Source organism: Podarcis cretensis (assembly GCF_951804945.1).
Source record: "Podarcis cretensis genome assembly, chromosome: 10".
NCBI lineage: Eukaryota > Metazoa > Chordata > Lepidosauria > Squamata > Lacertidae > Podarcis > Podarcis cretensis.
In genome coordinates this window covers 1662503-1686920 of record NC_137179.1, presented here as the reverse complement: position 1 = coordinate 1686920, position 24418 = coordinate 1662503, and the positions used below count along the sequence as shown (strand labels likewise).

General features: G+C 47.1%; 1 long non-coding RNA gene across 1 annotated transcript in view; it reads left to right on the top strand.

The window, feature by feature from the left end:
• LOC307225306 overlaps window positions 1-24418 on the top strand; it is a 167030-nt gene that overhangs the window by 6989 nt on the left and 135623 nt on the right. The gene's annotated exons all lie outside the window — the stretch shown is intronic.

The following is a 24418-nucleotide window of genomic DNA, read 5'->3' as shown; positions in this document are numbered from 1 at the left end:
GGGTTGCATAGATCAGCACTTCAGTAAGGTAGGGGTTGCATAGAGTAAAGAGATATGCATAAACGTTTCCTGAGTACAGGTGATGGCAAGACAATGGCACAGATATGCATCGCCCGTTACCTAGCATTGCCCGGAGGAAGGGCTTGACTGGACCATCTGACAGGATTAAGGTTTTCCTGTGTACGTGACCTGTCGGTTCGAGGATTATGGCGCTGAGAGTAGCATCATGGAGTCCGGAGGGAAGAATATAATTTTATAAAGTTAAGGGGTATAGTGTGGTGCTTGTGCAGCAGTGTGAGGTTTCAGGAGCTGGGCACCGTCGAGGTCATCGCCTCGGGCACCCTTTCAAAGAGGAGGAGGTGAGGAAAGGTGCCCCACTTCCTTCCGTATCAGTGCTCTTCAGACCAGGATGGGGGGACAGTTATACGACTCCCCAAAACCCCAAGGCCCCACCACAGCCTCGGACTAAGGCCAGGACAAGGACCGTTGACACAGACACACTCCATGCACAACAGCAAGGAGGCTCAGAGAAGCAGCCTATACAATTGTAGCAAGAAGCGGATACCATGAATCGGACTGTGTCCTCCGAGTATCCAATATAGAAAAGTGTAGAAACGTCCGATAATCGCCAAAATTCAACGGTTTGACGAATGTCCTTGGTTCCCACGACTAATGACTCCTCTGGAATTGGGGTCTCCAGGGCTCCCCCCGACTCCATTATCCCTTAGGAGGCAGGAGGCGATCAAGGGCAGCACATGCCCCAGGCAGAAATCCATCGGGATGGTGGGTTGAATCCTGATGCATTCAGAGGAGAAGCGGAGGAAAGCCTTGCAGTTGGGGGGATGTGTAAAAACTATTCTGGTTCTTTGGGGAAGAGGGTATTTAAAAGGTGTGGGAAACTGGGGCTGTGACAAGGGTGGGTGACGGGCTCATGTTTCTAAATTCCAAACACTCCTACTTTGTGACACATTTGTTTTTTTGTTGTTGTTTTTTGGTTTGTGACACATTTGTGATGTATGGATGATGCTGTGAAAAAAATGTATTGTGGGAAATGGGGAGAGGTCTTAAAAGTTCATGCAACCATATGCGATTGTTGTAAGCATTTTAAGGTCTAATATAGGTATAAAATAAATGTTCCAAGCAAGTGTTTTAAACAAAAAATCTGCCCTTTTCCCCTTATGGGGTATCCAAGACCCTATATAGAGTCCTTACGTAGGTTCCCTATTGGTAGGAGAAAATAACAGGGGCCAACCAGAGAATATTGAGAAGCAAAGCAGCTAGTAAGCCTGATCTTTATTGATCTGTTGCAACAGGGTCCTCACTCCCCACACGCAGGAGGGCGGAGGAACCCAGAACAATGGCACACAAGGCCTTATATAGACATTTTAAATGCCCTGCTCTGGAGCTCAAGACCACCCCTCCATACATCATACATACATCACAGACGGGGTGTAACCCAAGACCACCATCCCCAGATACATCATGCCTACATCACAGAAAGGGCGGTTTACAGCAGAAATCTGAGTGGTTTGTTTAACTCCTGTCTGCCATGTTACCTGTTAATGGTCACTTGATTGGATTGCCTGGGGAGCCTGACCAGTCTTTTGTGATGATAAATACTTAGTATCTGTGCCAGGTCACAGGCTCACACCCTATTCATATCTTAAATGTGCCCTTAAGACAGGATTTGTGAAGGAAAAGACAATGGGGAGGCTCCTCCCATCTCTTCCTCTCTTTTAAATTGGTACCAGTGAAGGCAGTGAATTCCCTGTGTATCTTTCTGGAGGTGGTTGGAGGATGGATGGCAGCTAAGGGGTTGAGGTTGAGCTTGCCCCTAAAGGACTAGGTCATCACCTTTCAGTATAGGGGTCAATGCCCCTATTCCTCCAGCAGGAGCGATTGTGGGGCTTCCTCGCCCGCTTCCATTCAGCTCCGCCATTCCCAAATGGCAATTCTTCTTCAGCCATTGTGGGAGCAGACGGGTTGGAAGCTGGAGCAGCTTCCCTTTGAGTAGGCTCTTCTTTGCTTTCTGATGACCTCAGTCTCTTGGATTGTGGCCAGCTTTCCTCTTCCATTTCCCTGAGTGCTGAGCAGTGTTAGATATGTGGGGAAGCGAAATTCACCCCAGAATTTTTCCGCAGGGTTCCCTCTGCAACACAGAAGGATGGGGGGAGGGAGGAACACATATTAATAAACAAACACTCCTATGAATGGAGAGAAGCAGAAAGTGGAGTCCCCTATAGATCAGTATTGGGACCTGTGGCTTTTCAACCTGTTCATTCATGATCTAGAGTTAGGAGTGAGCAATGTTTGCTGATGGCAGTAAATTGTCCAGGAGTGTTCAAACATAGACAGAATGCAAGGAGCTCCAAAAAGAGCTCTCCAAACGGGGTGATTGGGCTGAAAATACAGTTCATTGTCAACAAGATTAAAGTGATGCATGTTGGGGGGCAGGGAAACACCCTCTTAATATCATGTGCAGGATCATGGGGTCTGAACCGGGTTTCTCTGTGTGCTCTAGGAGACCAGGGGAGAGGGGAGCTGATGGCCTCCTCTTCTGGGTCTCCTGGCCCCCTCCTCCCCTCCCTCTGAGCCTGAACTGCTCTCTGCCCCAGCCTCTTCCTGCTCACCAAAACCTGTTTCCTCTGCTTGCAACACCTCCCCCTCCCATTCTGTTCCCTTTTCTACCGCTTTCTGCTCATCGCTATCCCACCACCAGTCCCCAGGATCTGAGCCTTCTTCCCTTGTGGGTCCCCCAGCTGGTGCCTCCCCCCCCCCCACGAACCCAGCCAGTCCATGACAGCAAAAGCAGAAACAACAGTAAAATCAATATGATGGTAATATGCACTGTGGTCCTCTGGTAGGGAAACTCCCTAGCAGCATGACTGAATAATAACTTCTTGGACTATGGAAAAGTACTATCTTCTCCAAACCCCAGAATAAGCAGGAACTCTGGGGTTGCCCCATGGGGTTCAAGAGTGAAGATGGGCCTATCAGGAGACTTCCCTGGTACCTGCAGTCCCTCCTTCCCCCTCTTGAAATTAGGCTTGTGGGGAAATCTCCCATTCAATTTCAGTATTTCAAGTTTTTTTCAGAAAGCGCAGGAGGCAGGGATGAAGGTCTGGAGAAGAAGAAGTGTTTGGAGACCATGCAGTGGTGGGGGTGACAGAGTTTGTGGCAAAAACCGTCTTGCATGTTTGAGTAGAGCAACTCCAGGGCATGAGCTAAGTATAACCGGAGTACGGGCCACGTGTAGAGCAAGTCCCACACTGAGGTCAAAAACACACACAGAGGCAGCAGGACTTCTTCAGTTATACTTTACTGAGCTTTCAAAGCATTCAGTTCTCATTGGTCCCCAGTGAGGCACAAAACTTAGCTCCTGAGAGCAGATCCAGTTTCAACAGTAAAAAAAATTAGCAGACAGGAAATCTAAGTCAGGCACACAAACCGGCAGAAGGGAGCAAGGGAGGAAAGAGGCTGGAAGGACATAGAGCAATGTGTTTTGTCAGGGAATGGTCTGAAGCCAAATATGGGGGAATCCATTCTCAAGCAGATTAGCTTTCCTCAGAAGAGGAGCTGGAGGGTGAGAAACGGCCCCCCTCGTTTCCAGTGGTCTCAGAAGCAGGGAGAGACACAGACAGAGAGCAGATTAGACAGGAGTTACCTAGTTGGAGATAATGACAAGAGAAACAGACTCAGCTGGCCCTGTAGCAGGAAGACAGATTTCCTCTGAGTGGAACATGTCCCGCGCTCCATACATCTAAATGTGTTCTCCCATGTGAGACTCCCTAAATGTTTCCTAAACACTCCATTATAACTAAAGAACTTTCTGTAATCCTTAAACTGCTTCTCCTCTTTGAGTTTGTTGATAGTCTGTAGGGTGGCAAATATTAAAGTTCTTCCTGTGCATGTCTGTTGATGTTCCACTAGGACTGAAACTCTTATCGCCTTTGCTGACATTTATATGGTTTGTCTCTTGTGTGAGTTTGTTGATGAAAATCGATTCCACTCTGCCTGCAGCTCCTTCCACACTCCATACATTTAAATGGTTTCTCCAATGTAAGTCTGGTGATGTTTTCTAAGATTTCCACTCCGATCGAAGACATTTCCACACTCCATTTATAAGGTTTTTAACCCGTGTGAGTCTGTTGATGTCTTCTAAGGGTTGCATTGAATCTGAAGCTCTTTCCACACTCCAGGCATTTAAATGGTTTCTCCCCTGTGTGAGTCCGTTGATGTGTTCTAAGGGTTCCATTTTCACTAAAGCTCTTTCCACACTCCATACAGTTAAATGGTTTCTCCCATGTGTGAATCCACTGGTGTTATTGAAGGTCCAAAATTCCGATTGAAACTCTTTCCGCACTCCAGGAATTTAAATGGTTTCTCCCCTGTGAGTCGTTTGATGTGTTCTAAGTTGTGCATTATCACTAAAGCTCTTTCCGCACTCCATACATTTATATGGTTTCTCCCCTGTGTGAGTCCATTGATGTTTTCTAAGGGATCCATTATCACTAAAGCTCTTTCCGCACTCCATACATTTAAATGGTTTCTCCCCTGTGTGAGTCCGCTGATGTGTTCGAAGTATTGCATTCTGACTGAAGCTCTTTCCACACTCCATGCATTTAAATGTTTTCTCTCCTTTGTGAGTCTGTTGATGTGTTCTAAGGGTTCCACTATCACTAAAGCTCTTTCCACACTCCATACATTTATATGGTTTCCCCCCTGTGTGAGTCTGTTGATGTCTTCTAAGTTTTCCATTATCACTAAAGCTCTCTCCACACTCCATGCATTTAAATGGTTTCTCCCCTGTGTGAGTCCGTTGATGTATATTGAGGTCTCCATTCTGACTGAAGCTCTTTCCGCACTCCATACATTTAAATCGTTTCTCCCCTGTTTGTGTCCGTTGATGTATACTGAGGTGTCCACTCTGACTGAAACTTTTCCCACACTCCATACCTTTAAGTGGTTTCTCCCCTGTTGGAGGTCGTTGATGTGAACTATGTGTGCTCATTCAATAAAGCATATTCCACATTTCACACATTTTAATTTCTATTCCTAAAGAAATGAAAGGTGACCCATCACCTGGATTTCTGACTGTCTTCTCCATCTCCTTCTTCAGAGTGGGAGGAAAGGAAATCCTGTTTTGGTTTCAAGGAAGAAAACTGAGGGAAAGAGAACACATCAAGCTCCATTAGCACCTTCTCCTATTTCAATGTCTCCTACATTCCCTCACATCCTACCCATGTCCCCAATTTTTAGGAGGTGAAGTTGCAATGTCAAATGATAGTAATTCATGAGCAACTTTCAAAATCCTCAATCAATGTTCACAAAGCAGCTTGATTTTTTAAAGAATGATTTGCTGTCTGATCTCGTGTCCGTCTTCTGACGAAGAACTATCCGAAAACGACACTGAAAAGCAGGATATTCAAGGCAAATAGATAAACTGTAGTTAGTGCAATGTGTAGTACCTTGAAAATGTAGTATTGATTCCCTAATGGCCTGAAGTTGTGTTATTTCTGTGGACATGTATTTATTCCTGTTCTGTCTTAAATATTATAATCATACAATCTCATGGGGTGTTAGGGGAGCGTTAGTACCTTTGGTGGGGAAAATGTCATGCAACCTATGGGGTAATTTATCCACCATTTGTCCCCAGCCTGCACTCAGCTCTCACCTGTGGCTTCCAGAAGCTGTCAGCATGGAACAGGGGCCATAATCCCAGGTACGGCTTCAACCGGCCGGCTAAACCAGGTGAGGATACCTGATGGGTCTCACATCCTTGGTGGGTTGGGGAATTCTGCTGCAGGTGAAGAAAAGCCCTGGTGGATGGAGAGGAGGAGAACAACAGTGAATCCCACAGTCAAGAAGGCAGATTCTGCCCATTCTGCAGAGGAAAGTGAAGGGCAGATGGGGCTCGTCAACCAGGGAAGGGAGCCCATCGAGAAGGAAAACTCTGGTTGGAATACTTTGGTTCACTCCTTCACTTCCTCTTGAGTTATCTTCAGGAGAAGAAAATGCTATGGAGGAAAACCTACAGAAATCCAGAGTGTAATTTCTATGACGGTTGGATGGTGCCCTGCACACCTCCTTCAAGCAACTCCTGCAACCAAGCTGGTGCCAAAAGTACTGCTCTGCTTTTTTGGGACCATATAAGCCAGGCTGAGAAGGGGGTCTGGTTGTCTAGGCAGCCCGGACCCCCAAACACAATGTCCAGGCTCACAGTGCTGCTAACACAGCAGTTTCAGGGGGAGCGATGATCTCAGACCTGGGTATCAAAATCTCTCCAATGTGGAATATGTAAAACAGAAGTGCTGTTTATATCATCCATCAATTAAAAACTAATCAGAGTATTTGTCTTTTGAAGAAAAGATCACCAAGTATCCGATGGCCCCTTCAAAGCTAATGAAAGTCCTGTGCCTGGAGCTTTTGTGGGCTGCAGGACCAGGAAAGCTTCTGCCACCATGATCCTTCCAGTTGGGATTCAGGCCTCATCATGCAACAGAAACTGTCCTGGTTGTGCTGCTTGATGATCTCTGATGGGCTAGAGTCTGAGGGGAAAGCTGTTTCCTGGTTCTGCTGGATCTCTCATTGGCTTTGGAGACCTTGGACCATGGTATCCTTCTGGACCCTCTAGGGGAGCTGGGGGGCCTGCTATGCATTGGTTCCCCTCCTTCCTCCTGGGCCATGTCCAGAAAGTGGTGTTGGGGGATGAGTGTTCTGACACCTGGGTGCTCCCTTGTGGTAGCAAGGTTGCCGTAAACGATAGTCCCACCCACAAACTCTCATTCACACACAGCCAGTCAATTTGGTGGGGGGAACACACACCTTGCCTGTGCTAATAGTGGCAGTCTTTTGCCTGTATAGGCACACCCGGTGTGTAGAGCCTCCAGCCACAGGCACTGTCTATCCTGAAAATGGGTCCTTTGACTGGGAAGATTCATGCAGTTGCTGTCATCGGATGATGATGGATTGTATCTCAGCTTGTCAGTCACTCTGACATTGGCTACAAAGAATAAGAGGAACAGAAATGCTTTTCAGGCGCAACTTCCAGATCAATTCTGAGAGCCATTCCATGGACTCTGTACTCCTGTTTCTGATGACAGGTGTACATTATCCTCACCCTCAGCGGAAAAGACAATAAAGATGGAAGCCTGAGAGAGAGGAAGAGGTTTCTGGCTGATTCCTGGGTGGGATTGCGGAAACAGAGCTGCTTCTGAGAAGGCCTCTCCCCTCCCCTCTTCCTCTTGGAATTTCCTCTCCTCTCTGGGGGACCAGTGGTTGGACTGGGCAGAACCACTGTATCTGCCATTAATTTGATTTTGAATTGATATTAGAATGAATTGATTTTAGAAAGCATTTTAATTAATTGTGATTTTATGTAAACTGTGTTATTTTTATTGTTGTTAGCTGCTCTGTGCCTGGAGGGTGAAATATAAATATTATTATTATTATTATTATTATTATTATTATTATTATTATTATTATTTGGACACGGCAGGGGCTTATGGGGTGGGAATCGGGTGGAGCTTGCAGGAAGGAAGGTGTGTCTTGTTAACAGAGAAATCTGAGGGCCCCCCTGGACAAAAAACAAGGACCTCAGCCAGGAATACCAGAGCAAAACAGCAGCCAGTAGGCTTGGTATTTATTGAAGACTGTCATGACAGGACTCCCACCTACCACATGGTGGAACAAGATGGAAGCCCCAAACAAAAGAGAACCCAAACTTTTATTAGCTGCTAATCCCCATGTTACAGCCCCCAAAATACATCACTAATACATCATGGTTACATCATGAAAGGGGAGGTCTGGTGGCAGTAATCTGAGCATCCTGGACCCTGCCCCATTCCTCCCCTTGCCCTCCACCAAACACCCATCAAGTGAAGCAAAAGAGATCTTTACATTTCCCTGTTTCCCAGCCAAGTGAATCACACCCTTTTGTCTTCATCTGGGTTGGTTATTTCTGGAATGGCTACCTGTCTGGCACTCAGGTATCAGGAGGCCAGGAATTATCACTCAGGCAGAGGGGCTGATGAGTAGCTGAGCTCACATGTCCATATGAACTTCTGAGGTTTTCCCAGTGAGCCAGTACATAGAGACATTTATCAGTGAATTCTTACATTTGGTATCATGCAGCAGAGGCCCTTTCAATAGAAATAGAAGAAACTGTGATGAAGTGTTTTGTGGGGACAAATCACAAAAGTCACAAAAGTGATTGTGCTGATTCTGGTAGTGGGCTGCATGTGCATGATGTCTGCTGGAGGGGAACACCCCCAACCTATACATAAAATCCTGCAACATTTTCTATAATCCATCTTTGTTTCAATATATGACCACAGCGGCAAGACTTTTATCTGCAGAAAGATGGGAGGACTCATCCTTGCCAACCAGGGAAGAATAGCTCTTAAAAGTGATGGGCTTAGCCATGTGATGAGATGGCAAAATGGGCGTGTTTAATCAGAGAAAAGTCATTGTTCATATTTGTTAAAGTTTGGAAACCTCTCGCAGACTTTTTGCATGAAGAAGAAAAAGAAATAGACACCTGGTTTTGAGGATGGAAGATAATGTTTGTTTATAGGAAGTGATTTTGTGGGTTGTTGGATTGGATTGGACAAAGTGAGTATTGTTTTTGCAGAGCAGACAGATGTTCTTTATTTTCTGAATCTTATTTTTCTATCATTCCCTTTTCCCCTGCTTTCTACTCCTATTTATTTATTTATTTATTTATTTTTCCTCTCTTTATTTCTCACTGCCCCCCTTTGTGTTTTTACTGTATCTAAATAAAAATATTGTTAAAAAGGAAAAAGGTTTTAAGTTTTGTGTTTTTCTCTATAAACCTTAAAAAATATATTTTCTTTAAAAAGTCATACACTCCAGCAAAAAGCAGCAACATTGAGCTGCATGTCCCAGCCTGCCCCCTTGTGGCCAAGCACAGAAAGCACAGGTGTGGCGCTGCTTTGGCTCACCTCAGGGATGCCAGCCTCAGGTTGTGAGAACAGGATGCTGGACTAGATGAGCCCCTTTGGCCTCCTCTACTTTTGTCCCTATAGCCTTGGGAGGAGAAGGGGTGGGAAGCAGGCAGCAGCCCCCAGCACCACCCCAAACATTGAGTGAATTCTCCAGAACCCTCATACCTATGGGACCGCCTCTCCCGGTCTGCCCCACAGAGGACCTTAAGGTCCATAAATAACAACACCCTAGTGGTCCAGGGCCCTAAGGAAGTTAGATTGGCTTCAACCAGAGCCAGGGCCTTTTCAACTCTGGCCCCGACTTGGTGGAACGCTCTGTCTCATGAGACCAGGGCCCTGTGGGATCTGATTTCTTTCTGCAGGGCCTGTAAGACAGAGTTGTTCCACCTGACCTTTGGCTTGGAATCAGTTTGATCCCCCCCTTCTTTTTCCTTTCTCCTCCTGTAAAGAGGCTGCATCCTAATGTTATAATGTTGTATTTTAATCTTGTTTTTTTTAATTGTATTTTAATCAACTTGTTTTTATTATTGGTTGTTAGCCGCCCTGAGCCCAGTCGTGGCTGGGGAGGGTGGGGTATAAATAAATTATTATTATTATTATTATTATTATTATTATTATTATTATTATTATTATTATTATTACACCACCTGCACCACATGCCCAGGTATTGCTGCGAAATGCCCCCGTTTGCATCCCTGGGCAACCGCTGCCTGTCAGTGCCTGCAGCGCTGAGTTTGGTGGTTTAACTCAGTTGGGGACAGCTTCTTTCCTCACAGTCACAGAATGGGTGGTACCCCAAAGGTCATCTAGCCCAACTCCCCGCAATGCATTCATCATGCTCAACCAGCCTCAATTTAAAAGGGCAGACCTGGAAAAATTCAAAAGCTCCTCTTGTTTCGCGCCAGGTAGTCTCGTGGAGAGCAATTTCAGAAGTCTTGCCACGACTTATTCCTGCCATGACTCATTCTATACGGCGACTGAGACTCAAGATTGAAGTGCTGTGCATGTGGCTGGTGCAAGAGCAGAAATACTGCCCCACGCGACTCTAGAGTAAGGTTGCGGTGGCCGGAGTTGACACTTGCACCACAGCAGCACCAGTCACCCTTGTAAAGAGGGCAGTTTCTTGACTTTCTTCTCCCTGGTTTAAGAGCAGTTTCCTGATTCATTTGACTACTATGCTCTACTACCCTCTCTTTCCCAACCTTGTGTTTGCCAGGTGTTCTGTACTACAATTCCCATCACTGGGAACCCCAAGCTGGCTGGGGCTGAATATTGCTAAGCTACCTTCTTCAAGGAAGTGAGTGGTGGCTTTGGGGCTATTGTACACAGCAGTTTGGAAAGGGGGGGGTCTGCAATGGGCCCAGTCACCTGTCCTGTGCCATATTGTGAAAGGGAAGGGATGGGTGGGAGGGGCCAGTCCTTTGCCCAAAAGATCCACCTTCACGGCACTCACATTATTTCCCTCCATGCTTGCAGCTACCCATCCCTCTCTCCTTTCAGTCGTGTACCCAGGAAAACTGGAAGATTCCTTTGTCACAATAACTGTGGCAAAATGAAAACATTCAGATTTATTTTTTTGTGAGCAGCAGCCATGCCAACATTGTTAGGAAACCAGATGATGAGGAAGAAGAGGAGAACAACTCCAAGAACCGTAATAGACAAGCTAAGATGGAAAAAAGTTCATCCACCAACTTTTTCAAGGTGGCAGCAAGAACATGGCTGGAGATGTTTTGGTGTGCCTTTTCTGCAAAGAATTTTCCCGGGCTGAGCACACGAGTTTTGTGAAAGGCTGCATGGCATTTCAGAATGAGACTGTGAGATTATGTTTATCTTCTGCATACACCATTTGCTACATTTCTTAAATGTGACAATTTTGTGCTATAGAAGGAAGGGGGTGACATAGAAGAGGACACAGGGAGTTAAATTCTCAGGCGTGAGGAGCCCGGAAGCTGCTTCAAGACCCAGTTGTGGTGAAAAGCAGGATATATTCTGCGTTCTAGGATTATGATGCTATTTTATTCTCTTGTTGATTGTGCTGTTTAAATATGCATTTTATATTTGCCATCCTTTAGCAATACAGTGGAACCCCATGTTACGGACGGGATCCATTCCGGAGGCCCGTCCGAAACATGAAACTGAGGCAAGCCGAAGCACCACATCTGCACATGTGTGTGGCGCAATTTAGTGCTTCTGTGCATGCATGAGCAGCGAAACCTGGAAGTGGCCCATTACGGTACTTCTTGGTTGCCGTAGGATGCAGCACAAAAACACGTAACCTGAAGAGGATGCAACATGAGGTATGACTGTATTTTCTTCTGAATGTTTTCTTCTGAATGAAGTCGAACTGTGACACACACCCCAAAAGAAAAAAATCTCAGGAAGGTATTGAAAAGTCCTTTCCCATTCCCAATGTTGACTGCCTGTAATAAAATTGTCGGACTCTTATCTCCTCCTGGCTCCTGAGTATTATTGGCCAGACCTAGGAGTCCCTTAGGAGTCCTAAGGGACGTGGGTGGCGCTGTGGCTTAAACCACAGAGCCTAGGACTTGCCGATCAGAAGGTCGGTGGTTCGAATCCCTGTGACAGGGTGAGCTCCCGTTGCTTAGTCCCTGCTCCTGCCAACCTAGCAGTTCGAAAGCATGTCAAAGTGCAAGTAGATAAATAGGTATCGCTCCGGCGGGAAGGTAAATGGCGTTTCCGTGCGCTGCTCTGGTTTGCCAGAAGCGGCTTAGTCCTGCTGGCCACATGACCCGGAAGCTGTACGCCGGCTCCCTCGGCCAGTAAAGTGAGATGAGTGCTGCAACCCCAGAGTCGCCCACGACTGGACCTAATGGTCAGGGGTCCCTTTACCTTTAATAGGAGTTTTTATAGCCTTTGGAGATACAGTGGTACCTCGGGTTAAGAACTTAATTCGTTCCGGAGGTCTGTTCTTAACCTTGTTACGGTAAAATCTGGGTGCGAGGCTGCTTTGCCACCCAGCTCGTCGGACTAAGTCCGCGGGTCCCTGCGGAGGAAAATGAGCTCAGCCGGAGACAGGAGCAAGCAGCAGAAGATCTAAGTTTATTGCGCAAAAGGTTCAAGGCGAGATTGAACAGCGAAAAAGGGGTGACATGAACTTTTGAAACCTCAAACGACTAAGAAACCTCAAACAACTAAGAACTCCCTGCTGCCCCCCTCCCCGGCTCGTGGGACCTGGAGCAAACCAACCAGGTCTTTAGAAGCATGACAAAACACCCTGGATGTTCAGAGCAGTTTGCATACGGAGCAGACTCCGGGGTAGCAGTCCTGAGAGAGAGCCCTACGTGGCTACAGAAGTTGAAAGGACAGTATTGCACCTCGCTGATGGTGCAGTGGGCACTGAAGGAGGCAGAAGTAATCAAACCCCAAAAGAAAGAGCACTTTTCCAGAGGAGAGGAGAAAATGAAAGAACCGACCTGGCCCTCAATGGCTCCCATATCAGCCTTTAATTGGCCAGACCTAGGAGTTTTGATAGCCTTTGGGGGCATACAAGACCCAGACTCCGAGCCTTCTTCCCTTGGGGGTTCCCCAGCTGGTGCCTCCCCCCCTTTCACCCAGCCAGCCCATGACAGCAACAGCAGCAACAACAGTACAATAAGTATGATAATAATATGCACACTGGTGCTCTGGCAGGAAGAATGATAACTTCTGGGACTATGGAAAAATACTATCTTCCCCAAACCCCAGAATAAGCAGGAGCTCTGGGGTTGCCCCATGGGATTTGTGAGGGAAGATGGGGCCCCCCAGGAGACTTCCCTGGTACCTGCAGCCCCTCCTCCCCTCTCTTGCAATAAGGCTTGGGGGGAAATCTCCCATTAAATGACAGTATTTCAGAACATGTAGGAGGCAGGGAGAGGTTCTAGTGAAGAAGCAGTGTTTGGAGATCATGCAGTGGTGGGGGTGAGAGAGTTTGGTGCAGAAACCAGTCACACACAGATGCACCCATCTTGCATGCTTAAGTACAGCAACTCCAAGGCATGAGCTAAGGATCAGTGGGGTAGGGGCCACGTGTAGAGCAATTCCCACACTGAGGTCAAAAACACACATAGGGGCAGCAGGACTTCTTCAGTAATAGTTTACTGAGCTTTCAAAGCATACAGTTCTCACTGGGTCCCCAGTGAGGCACAAAACTTAGCTCCTGAGAGCAAATCCAGTTTCAGCAGTAAAAAAATACAGCACACAAGATATCTAAGTCAGGCACACACACCAGCAGAAAGGAGCAAGGGAGGAAAGAGGCTGGAGGGACGCAGGGCAATGGAGGTGTGTGTTTCGCTTCCTGTCGTCTGGGAGGGAAGTCAGCAACTCGGCATCTGCTGGGGCTTCACGAAGAAGAACTTTCTGCCTCCTGCTTCCAGGCACATCCCAGAAATACACACTGTGATTCACGGTGTACTGCCATATCAATTCCTTTACAAAGCCCTGATCCGCACCACCAGCAACCTAGATTCCCCCTCTCTATCAAAATGTACTTTACATATAAAATTATAATCACTGTTGTGAGACATTACTTTCATTATTTCATGACTATACAGTTTTACATATAAGCACTCCATACATCTAAATAGGTTCTCCTCTGTGAGACTCCCTAGATGTTTCTTAAACACTCCATTATAACTAAAGAACTTTCTGCAATGTTTCCATTTAAACTGATTCTCCTCTTTGAGTTTGTTGATGGTTTGAAGGGTTTCAACTGTTGAAGTTCTTCCTATCCATGAAACTGTTGATTCAGAATTTCCACCAGGACTGAACCTCTATCTACTTTCCTGATCTTTATAAGGTTTGTATTTTGTGTGAGTTTGTTGACAAAAATCAAGGGTTCCACTCTGACTGCTGCTCCTTCCACAGTCCAGTTAAACAGTTTCTCCCCTGTGTGTCTGCCGATGACTTCTAAGGTGTGCACTCTGATTGAAGCACTTTCCACACTCCATGCATTTAAACGGTTTCTCCCCTGTGTGAGTCCGTTGATGTGTTCTAAGGCTTCCATTCTCACTGAAGCACTTTCCACACACCATACATTTATATGGTTTCTCCCCTGTGTGAGTCCGTTGATGTGTTCTAAGGTCTCCAGTCTGACTGAAGCTCTTTCCACACTCCATACATTTATATGGTTTCTCCCCTGTGTGAGTCCGTTGATGGCTTTGAAGGGTTGCATGGAAACTGAAGCTCTTTCCACACTCCATACATTTATATGGTTTCTCCCCTGTGTGAGTCCGTTGATGTACTCTAAGGTTTCCATTGAAACTGAAGCTCTTTCCACACTCCATACATTTATATGGTTTCTCCCCTGTGTGAGTCCGTTGATGTTTTCTAAGGTCTCCATTTTTACTGAAGCACTTTCCGCATTCCTGGCATTTAAATGGTTTCTCCCCTGTGTGAGTCCGTTGATGTTCTCTAAAGTTTCCATTGAAACTGAAGCTCTTTCCGCACTCAAGGCATGTAAATGGTTTCTCCCCTGTGTGAGTCCGTTGATGACTATTGAGTTGTCCACTCTGACTGAAGCTCTTTCCACACTCCAGACATTTAAATGGTTTCTCCCCTCTGTGAGTCCGTTGATGACTATTGAGTTGTCCACTCTGACTGAAGCTCTTTCCACACTCCAGACATTTAAATGGTTTCTGCCCTGTGTGAGTCCGTTGATGCGTTCTAAGGCTTCCATTATCACTAAAGCTCTTTCCGCACTCCAGGCATTTAAATGGTTTTTCCCCTGTGTGAGTCCGTTGATGTTTTCTAAGGCTTCCATTATCACTAAAGCTCTTTCCGCACTCCAGACATTTAAATGGTTTTTCCCCTGTGTGAGTCCGTTGATGTTTTCTAAGGGTTCCATTCTGACTGAAGCACTTTCCGCACTCCAGGCAGTTAAATGGTTTCTCCCCTGTGTGAATCCGTTTATGTATATTGAGGTATTCACTCTGACTGAAGCTCTTTTCACACTCCATACATTTAAATGGTTTCTCCCCTGTGTGAATCCGCTGGTGCAATTTAAGGTCTCCATTCTGATTGAAGCACTTTCCGCACTCTAGGCATTTAAATGGTTTCTCCCCTGTGTGGGTCCATTGATGAATTCTAAGTGTATCACTCCGAGAGAAGCTCTTTCCACACTCCAGACATTTATAAGGCTTCTCCCCTGTGTGAGTCCGTTGATGTAAACTTAAGTGTCCATGTTGACTGAAGTTCTTTCCACACTCCCTGCATTGGAATCCTTTCTTGCCCTTGTGAGTCCGTTGATGTGTTCTAAGTTTTCCACTATCAGTGAAATGTTTCCCACACTCCATACCTTTAAATGGTTTCTCCCCTGTTGGAGTTCGTTGGTGTGAACTTTGTGTCCTCATTCAATGAAGCATATTCCGCATTTCACACATTTTAATTTCTATTCCTAATGGGGGGGGGGGAAAGGTGACCCATCCCCTGGAGTTCTGAGTGTCTTCTCCATCTCCTTCTTCAGAGTGGGAGGAAAGGGAATCCTCTTTTGGTTTCAACGAAGAGAACTAAGGGAAATAGAACACATCAAGCTCCATTAGCACCTTCTCCTATTTCAACGTCTCCTACATTCCCTCACCTCCTACCCATGTTCCCAATTTTTAGGAGCTGAAGTTGGAATGTCAAATGATAGTAACTCTGGAGCAACATTCAAAATCCTCAACCAATGTTCATAAAGCAGCTTGATTTTTCAAAGAATGATGTGCTGTCTGATCTCGTGCCCGTCTTCAGACGCAGGACTATCCTAAAATGACACCGAAAAGCAGGATATTCAAGGCAAAAAGATAAACTGTACTTAGTGGAATATGTACCATACCTTTAAATGGGTTCTTTCCTTTTTGTGTTTATTGATGTGAACTATGTGTGCTCATTCAGTGAAGCATATTCCACATTTCACACATTTTAATGGCTATTCCTAATGAAACGAAAGGTGCCCTGTCCCCTGCAATTCTGTCTTCTCCATCACCTTTTTCAGAGTGGGCAGAACGGAAATCCTGTTTGCGTTTCAAGGAAGAGAACAAAGGGGGAAAAAGGACACATCAACTGCCATTAGCACCTTCTCTCACCTGTGGCTTCCAAAAGCTGTCAGCATGCAACAGGGGTTCAAGCAACGGCTTCAACCGTCCGGCTAACCCAGGTGAGGAAAGCTGATGGGTCTCAAATCCTTGGGGGGCTGGGGAATTCTGCTGCACCTGAAGTCAAGCCCTGGTGGATGGAGAGGAGGAGAAGAACAGTGAATCCCACAGTCCAGAAGGCAGATTCTGCCCGTGCGGAAGAGGAAAGTGAAGGGCAGATGGGGCACGTCCACCTGGAGGCTTGTTATCTAGTCCCAGGGTTACTCTGACACTGTATTATATATAAATTACAGTATTGAAATGCGCCTGCTCCCACTTCCTATTCTGATATTACTCTACTCTGTTCGTCTGTTTCTTACTTGAGTGCTGTTTTGGTTTGCTAAGTCAGGGTTTTACTGTAAGTTACATTTTTGCTATTTTTTGGATCCTGTTATACTTATTTGTCTTCAGTACAGTCATACCTCATGTTACATTTGCTTCAGGTTGCGCATTTTCAGGTTGTGTCTCCTGGCATCCCAGTTACTTCCGGGTTTTGCTGCTCGCGCATGTGCAGACACGCAAAATGACGTCACACGCATCCGCAGAAGCAGCAAATCGTGACCCCCGCATGCACAGATGTGGGTTGTGTTCTGCTCATGTTGCGAACTGCCCTCCGGAACGGATCCCGTTCGCAACCAGAGGTACAACTGCAATAGATTTCTCAGCTGAATTATTTTTTTGCTGCCTCCGAGCGTTTTTTGCTACTCTGCTAATTCTATCTCAAACTTGCTCTGGAGATCGTTATGGAGGAGCAAGATCTGCAACCTTAAGCCATAAACAGCCTCAGCGCTGTAGACCTGAAGGAGCGTCTCCACCCCCATCGCTCAGTCCGGACAGGGAGGTCCTCTTCTGAGAGTCTTCTGCTGGTTCCATTGCTGCCAGAAGTGAAGTTCCAGGGAACCAGGCAGAGGGCCTCCTGCCCCATGGAATGCCCTCCCTTCCGAGGGCAAGGAAATGGGCAACTCTCTGACATTTAGAAGACAGCTGCATTGGGATGTTTTTAATGTTTGATGTTTTACTGTCTTTTTTATGTACTTTAAACTGCCCAGAGTGGCTGGGGAAACCCAACCAGATGGGCGGGGTATAAATACTGCAGTCATTCTTATCATCTTGTGATTTTTTAAAAGTTATTTTGGAATTCGTAGTGCAATATCATCTCACGAAATGTCATGGGTGGAGAAAATCACAGGGTTGCCATAAAGAAGAAGAAGAGGAGGAGGAGGAGGAGTTTGGATTTGATATCCCGCTTTACCACTAACCGAAGGAGTCTCAAAGCAGCTAACATTCTCCTTTCCCTTCCTCCCCCACAACAAACACTCTGTGAGGTGAGTGAGGCTGAGAGACTTCAGAGAAGTGTGACTGGCCCAAGGTCACCCAGCAGCTGCATGTGGAGGAGCGGGGAATCGAACCTGGTTCCCCAGATTACGAGTTTATGGCTCTTAACCACTACACCACACTGGCTCCCAGTGTAAACTTTAATCCCACCCACAAACTCTCATTCACATACAGCCTGTAAATTTGGGAAGGTTGCACAGCTCACCTGTGCTGATACTGTCAGTCTTTGGCAAGTGCGGGGAAGCTGCAGCCCCTCCGCCCCCCTCGAAATTCCTTTAAGAGCCCCACGTTGCATGGGGCAGGCTCACCTGCAGTGAAACAAAATGCAGCTGCCCTGGCACAGAGGAGCCAGGCTGGGGGGACCCCAGAAATGTGTCCCTAGAAGAAATGAAAGTCCTAGGCTCTGTGGTTTAACCCACAGTGCCACCCGCATCCATAAGAATGGATAAATATGAAGAAATCTGGAAGGATTACTTAAGAGATAAGGCGGAAAGTGGTGTGAAGTAGGGGGAGGAGAGGTGGGGAAATATTGTTAAAAAGGTGTAGTTATACGTATATCAGTACTCAAATCTGAATTGTTAAAGTGTGTTATTAGTGTTATTGTGGTTTCTGTTGTATGTGTTTTTTGTGGTTGCTGTTTGTGTTGAAAAAATAATTTTAAAAAAAAGGTTGTCATAAACGATAATCCCACCCACAAATTCTCATTCACACACAGTCTGTCAATTGAGGGGGGGGGGCACACACCTCACCTATGCTAATACTGGCAGTCTTTGGCCTGCACAGGAACACCCAGTGTGTAGAGCCTCCAGCCACAGGCACTGTCTATCCTGAAAATGGTTCCTTTGACTGGGAAGATTCAGGCAGTTGATGTCATCGGATGCTGATGGGTTATATCCCAGCTTGTCAGTCACTCTGACATTGCCTTCGAAGATAAAGAGGAAAAGAAACGCTTTTGAGGTGCAACTTCTGTATCAATCCTGAGAGCTATTCCATGGACTCTGCACTCCTGTTTCTGATGACAGGTGTACATTATCCTCATCCTCAATGAACCAGGCAGTGGAAAAGACACTTAAAGATGGAAGCCTGAGAGAGAGGAAAAGGTTTCTGGCTGCTTCCTGGGTGGGATTGGGGAAACCAAGAGCCGCTTCTGAGAAGGCCCCCCCCTCCCCTCTTCCTCTTCCTCTTCCCTCTCCTCTCCAGGGGACCAGTGGTTGGACTGGGCAGAATTGCTGTGTCTGGACAGGGAAGGGGCTTATGGGGTGGGAAGAGGATGGAGTTTGAGGAAGGAAGGGGTGGGGGGACTGTACCTCCCACTTTCCAGGGATCCCTCTCTGGTTGCCTTGAAGGGGGGGTCGATTCTTGGGTGGAAGGGAGAAGCTAATGCGGCCCCTTCGGAGATTCCTCGTGGGCGCACGATGGAGACGTCTCCCTACAGACTGGTCTCCTCCCCCCACCACCACCAATGCTGCGCTTCCTTCCCCAGGGATGCTCCCCCCCTCCTCCCCCCGGCTCCCCCCACCCTTGGCCGCCTCCCTCTCTCCCGGAGTCTCCCCTGCACCCAGATGCCCCCTTGGCGCGGCTCACCCCTCGCCATGCGCGACCCATCTCTCCCTCCGGAGGGGCCCCCCAAGACGAGATGGGCAGGGACAGGGGGGTCTCTATCCAGGCGCCTCCCGCACCCCTTAACCCTTTCATGGTCAGCCTCTCTCCGTGCAGATCCCACAGGGCCCCGGGGAAAGGGGGCCGGGGAGTCCTCGTGGGACCCCGTGGGTGGGCGCCCCAGGTCCACCCCTCCCAAGGAAAGCCCCCTTCGCAGCACGCGTGCAGGGATCCAGGCCCTGCCGGGGGGGGCACAGAAGGCGCTTTGGGGAGCTGGCGCGGGGTCCCTCTCTGGGTCCCTTTCTCCCCTCTCCTCCCCCCGCGACCCCTTTACCTCTTTGTCCTCGATCCCGATTCTCCTTTCCTTTCCTGCAACATCGATGTTTTGTTGGGGGGGGGGGTCCCCTCCCGCCCCTCCTAGAGCTATGGCGCTGAGCGGCAATCCGGAGTAGAAGCTCCACTTCCGGGAGAAGCAGGCAGTTTGGGAGGAGACTCACCCCCCCCCCTTATTCCCGGAACAGAATCCGGATTGGAGGAGGAGGAGGAGGAGGAGGAGGATCCTGATACTTCCAAAGGAGAAGCCCAGGAAAGCTGGGGGGGGGGATCTGTAAATACTATTATGGTTCTTATTGGAAGAGGGTAGTTTAAAGGTAAGAGGCAGAGGAACCAGAGACCAAATTGCAAACATGCGCTGGATTATGGAGAAAGCTAGAGAGTTCCAGAAAGACATCTACTTCTGCTTCATTGACTATGCAAAAGCCTTTGACTGTGTCGACCACAGCAAACGATGGCAAGTTCTTAAAGAAATGGGAGTGCCTGATCACCTCATCTGTCTCCTGAGAAATCTCTTTGTGGGACAAGAAGCTACAGTTAGAACTGGATATGGAACAACAGATTGGTTCAAAATTGGGAAAGGAGTATGTCAAGGCTGTATATTGTCCCCCTGCTTATTTAACTTATATGCAGAATTCATCATGCAAAAGGCTGGGCTGGATGAATCCCTAGCCGGAATTAAGATTGCCGGAAGAAATATCAACAACCTCAGATATGCAGATGACACAACCTTGATGGCAGAAAGTGAGGAGGAATTAAAGAACCTTTTATTGAGGGTGAAAGAGGAGAGTGCAAAATATGGTCTGAAGCTCAACATCAAAAAAACGAAGATCATGGCTACTGGTCCCATCACCTCCTGGCAAATAGAAGGGGAAGAAATGGAGGCAGTGAGAGATTTTACTTTCTTGGGCTCCATGATCACTGCAGATGGTGACAGCAGCCACGAAATTAAAAGACGCCTGCTTCTTGGGAGAAGGGCAATGACAGGCCTAGACAGCATCTTGAGAAGTAGAGACATCACCTTGCCAACAAAGGTCCGTATAGTTAAAGCTATGGTTTTCCCAGTAGTGATGTATGGAAGTGAGAGCTGGACCATAAACAAGGCTGATCGCCGAAGAATCGATGCTTTTGAATTCTGGTGCTGGAGGAGACTCTTGAGAGTGCATGAGTCTGTTGATTTAGAACTTCCACTAGTACTGGACCTCAACCTCTATCTAACATCCTGACATTTCTATGGTTTGTCTCTTGTGTCAGCTTGTTAATGTAAATCAAGGATTCCACTCTGACTGAAGCTCCTTCCAGAGGCCAAACGTTTAAATGATTTCTCCCATGTGAATCCGTTCATGATTTCTAAGGTTACCATTATCACTAAAGCTCTTTCCACACTCCATGCATTTAAATGGTTTCTCCCCTGTATGAGTCCGTTGATGATTTCTAAGGTTTCCACTCTGATTGAAGCTCTTTCCACATTCCATACATTTAAATAGTTTCTCCCCTGTGTGAGTCCGTTGATGTATACTCAGGTGTCCACTATAACTGAAGTTCTCCCCACACTCCTTGCATTTGAATCCTTTCTTGCCCATGTTAGTCCGTTGATGTATTCTATGTTTTCCACTATCAGTGAAACTCTTTGCACACTTCATACCTGTAAATGGGTTCTTTCCTTTTTGTGTTCGTTGATGTGAACTATGTGTCCTCATTCAATGAAGCATATTCTGCATTTCACACGTTTTAATTTCTATTCCTAATGGGGGGAATGGTGCCCCATCTCCTGGAGTTCTGACTGTCTTCTCCATCTCCTTCTTCAGAGTGGGAGGAAAGGGAATCCTCTTTTGGTTTCAAGGAAGAGAACAAAGGGAAAGAGAACACATCAAGCTCCATTAGCACCTTTTCTTATTTCAACATTTCCTATATTCCCTCACCTCCTACCCATGTTCCCGATTTTTAGGAAATGAAAAAGCAATGGCATCAAATGATAGTAATGCAGCAGCAACCTTTCATGATCCTCAATCATCGTTAGTAAAGCAGCATGATCTTGGAATACAGCCTTTTCAAATCAATTGTTTCCTCACAAGGAAAGGCAGCTGCTCTCTTTCCATGAAGAGGCCCTCTCTTTCTCTGGTTCATCGTTACTTTGGACTGTAGCAGGAACCCCCCCACCCCAATCATTCTGTTTGTACAAACTTCACACACTACATACGCTACGCTTCTGTTATAAATTCATAGAAAATCAACCATACATTGGATTTGCACTGTTCCACTTTTATTTTACTCCATGAAGGAAGGACTACAAAATGGGGCAGGTTTGATACAGGGCAGCCATAATCCCTTCAGCATCCCAGCACATACACAGGTGCCCTGCCCAGTTGCTATGCCAACCCTGATGGTCCCAGACAGAAGACAATCAAGATCACAAAGAACTTGCATATGGGAGTGGGTTCAGCATGGACTGAAACAAAGGACAATGATCAGATCTTCCCTCAGGGGGCAGGAAACTGCAAACTCCCCTTTGTCTCCTGGAAGTTCCTGGAAGTGACTCATGGGGAGGGGGAAAGGAGGAACCAGCCAGGTGACAAGACACTCAGGTTACCACCAACTCCTCCCTCAACCCCTCCTTTCTGTAATGTATGCATGATGTTACCACCACAACTCCTCCCTCAACCCCTCCTTTCTGTAATGTGTGCATGATGTTTCTGGGGGTGGGCTAGACCTAGAGGAGGGGAATTTCAAAAGTTTTTATAAGACCTTGCACACTATTCTTCTGGGTCTTTCCTCTCACCTGCAAGTGAGGGGAGCACCCTGTCGCGACAGTCTTTCTTCAATAAAGACCAAGCCTACAGGCTGCTGATTTGCTCCAATTTACTCTGGTTGGTGTCATTACTTTTTGTCCAAGGGAGCCCTCAGATTTTTCTGGTAACAGGACATTTCCCATCCTCTGCATCATAATCCTCCATCCACCTCTAGATCTTCATGAATCACCTTCACAGTCCCACTGACCTCAGGAGGTCCATATGGACCATTTTGGAAGGCTCAGGCCTACATCTCTTCCAGGAACTGTGGTCTGGGTCAGTCAGAGAACATGTGACAAAGCTTGGTGCTGGGGTCAGCTAAGGGAAGCTCCTGTTATTGAAGACGGACCTCTGTCTACATGCCTCACATTGCATGGAGAGAGCAGGAGAAGCAGAAGGAAAGCAGATGGCAAATGGGAATTCCAGACGGAAACACCCAACCCAATGGTTCTTTATAACAATGATGTGCTGCCTGATCTCGTGCCCATCTTCTGACACAGGACTATCCTAATCTGGCACTGACAAATCTGGATATTCAAGGAAAATAGATAACTGTACTTAATGGAAACTTCATCCTTGAATAGGTAATATTGATTCATTAATGGCCTGAAGTTGTGTTATTTATGGAGACATGAATTTATTCCTGATCTGTCTTAAGTATCATAATTATAGGATGTCTTGGGGTGTTAGAGGAGAGGCGGTACCTTTGGTGGGGGAAATGTCATGCCCACCATTGGACCCCACCCTGAACTCAGCTCTCACCTGTGGCTTCCAGAAGCTATCAGCATGCAACAGAGGCCACAATCCCAGGAACGGCTTCAACCGGCCAGCTAAACCAGGTGAGGATAGCTGCTGGGTCTCAAATCCTTAGTGGGTTGGGAAATTCTGTTGCAGGTGAAGAAAGGCCTGGTGGATGGAGAGGATGAGAACAACAGTGAATCCCACAGTCAAGAAGGCAGATTCTGCCCATCCTGCAGAGCAAAGGGAAGGGAGCCCATTGAGAAGGAAAACTCTGATCCTAAACGTTGCTGCCTCATGACTTATCTTCAGGAGAAGAAAATGCTAGGGAGGAAAACCTACACAAATCTTGAGTGGAGTCTCTAAGATTCTTGGATAGTGCCCTGCACACCTCCTGCCAGCAACTCCTGCAGCCGAGCTGGTGCCTAACATACTGCTCTGCTGAGAAGGGGGTCTGGTTGTCTAGGCAGCCCAGGACCCTCAAACACACTGCCCAGGCGTCCATTGCTGCTAACACAGCAATTTCAAGCACAGAAATGAGCTCAGACCTGTGTATCAAAGTCTCTCCGATGTGGAACAAGGAAAACAGAAGTGCTGTTTACATCATATGTGACTGTAAAAGTATTTGAAAAGACAAAGTACCCGGTGGCCCCTTGAAAGCTTATAAAAGTATTGTGGCTGAAGCTTTTGGGGGTGCAGGACCAGGAAAGCTTCTGCCACCATGATCCTTCCAGTTGGGATTCAGGCCTCATCATGCAACAGAAACTGCCCTGGTTGTGCTGCTTGATGATCTCTTATGGTCTAGAGTCTGAGGGGAAAGCTGTTCCTGGGTTCTGCTGGAGCTCTCAGGGGCTTTGGGGACCTTTGGCCATGGTATCCTTCTGGACCCTCTAGGGGAGCTGGGGGCCCTGCTACGCAGTAGTTCCCCTCCTTCCTCCTGGGCCATGTCCAGAAAGTGGTGTTGGGGGATGAGTGTTCTGACCCCTGGGTGCTTACTTGTGGGGAGCCTCCAAGCTCCATCCTCTCCCATATGCTTTTTAATATCTATATGAAGCTACTGGGAGAGATCATCAGGGGGTTTGCTCTGGGTGTTCCCCAGTATGTGGGTGATACCCAGCTCTTCCTCTCTTTTAAATTGGAACCAGTGAGGGAGGTGAATGCCCTGTGTTGGTGCCTGGAGGTGGTTTGAGGATGGGTGGTGGCTGTGGGTGAATCCTGACAAGACAGAAGTACTGTCCCTGGAGGACGGTCAGATGTGGATTCCCTGGTCCTGATGGGGTAACTGTGGCCCTAAAGGACCAGGTGCACAGCCTGGGGTCATTTTGGACTCACTGCTGTTCATGGAGGTGCAGGTCAGTTCTCTGTCCAGGGCAGCTGTCTGCCAGCTCCATCTGGTACACTGCCCTCGGACTATCTCACCAGAGTGGCGCATGCTCTGGTTATCTCCAGTTTGGACTACTGCCATGTGTTCTACATGGGGCTACATTTGAAAGTGACTCAGAAACTGCAACTAATCCAGAATGGGGCGGCTAGACTAGTAACTGGGAGC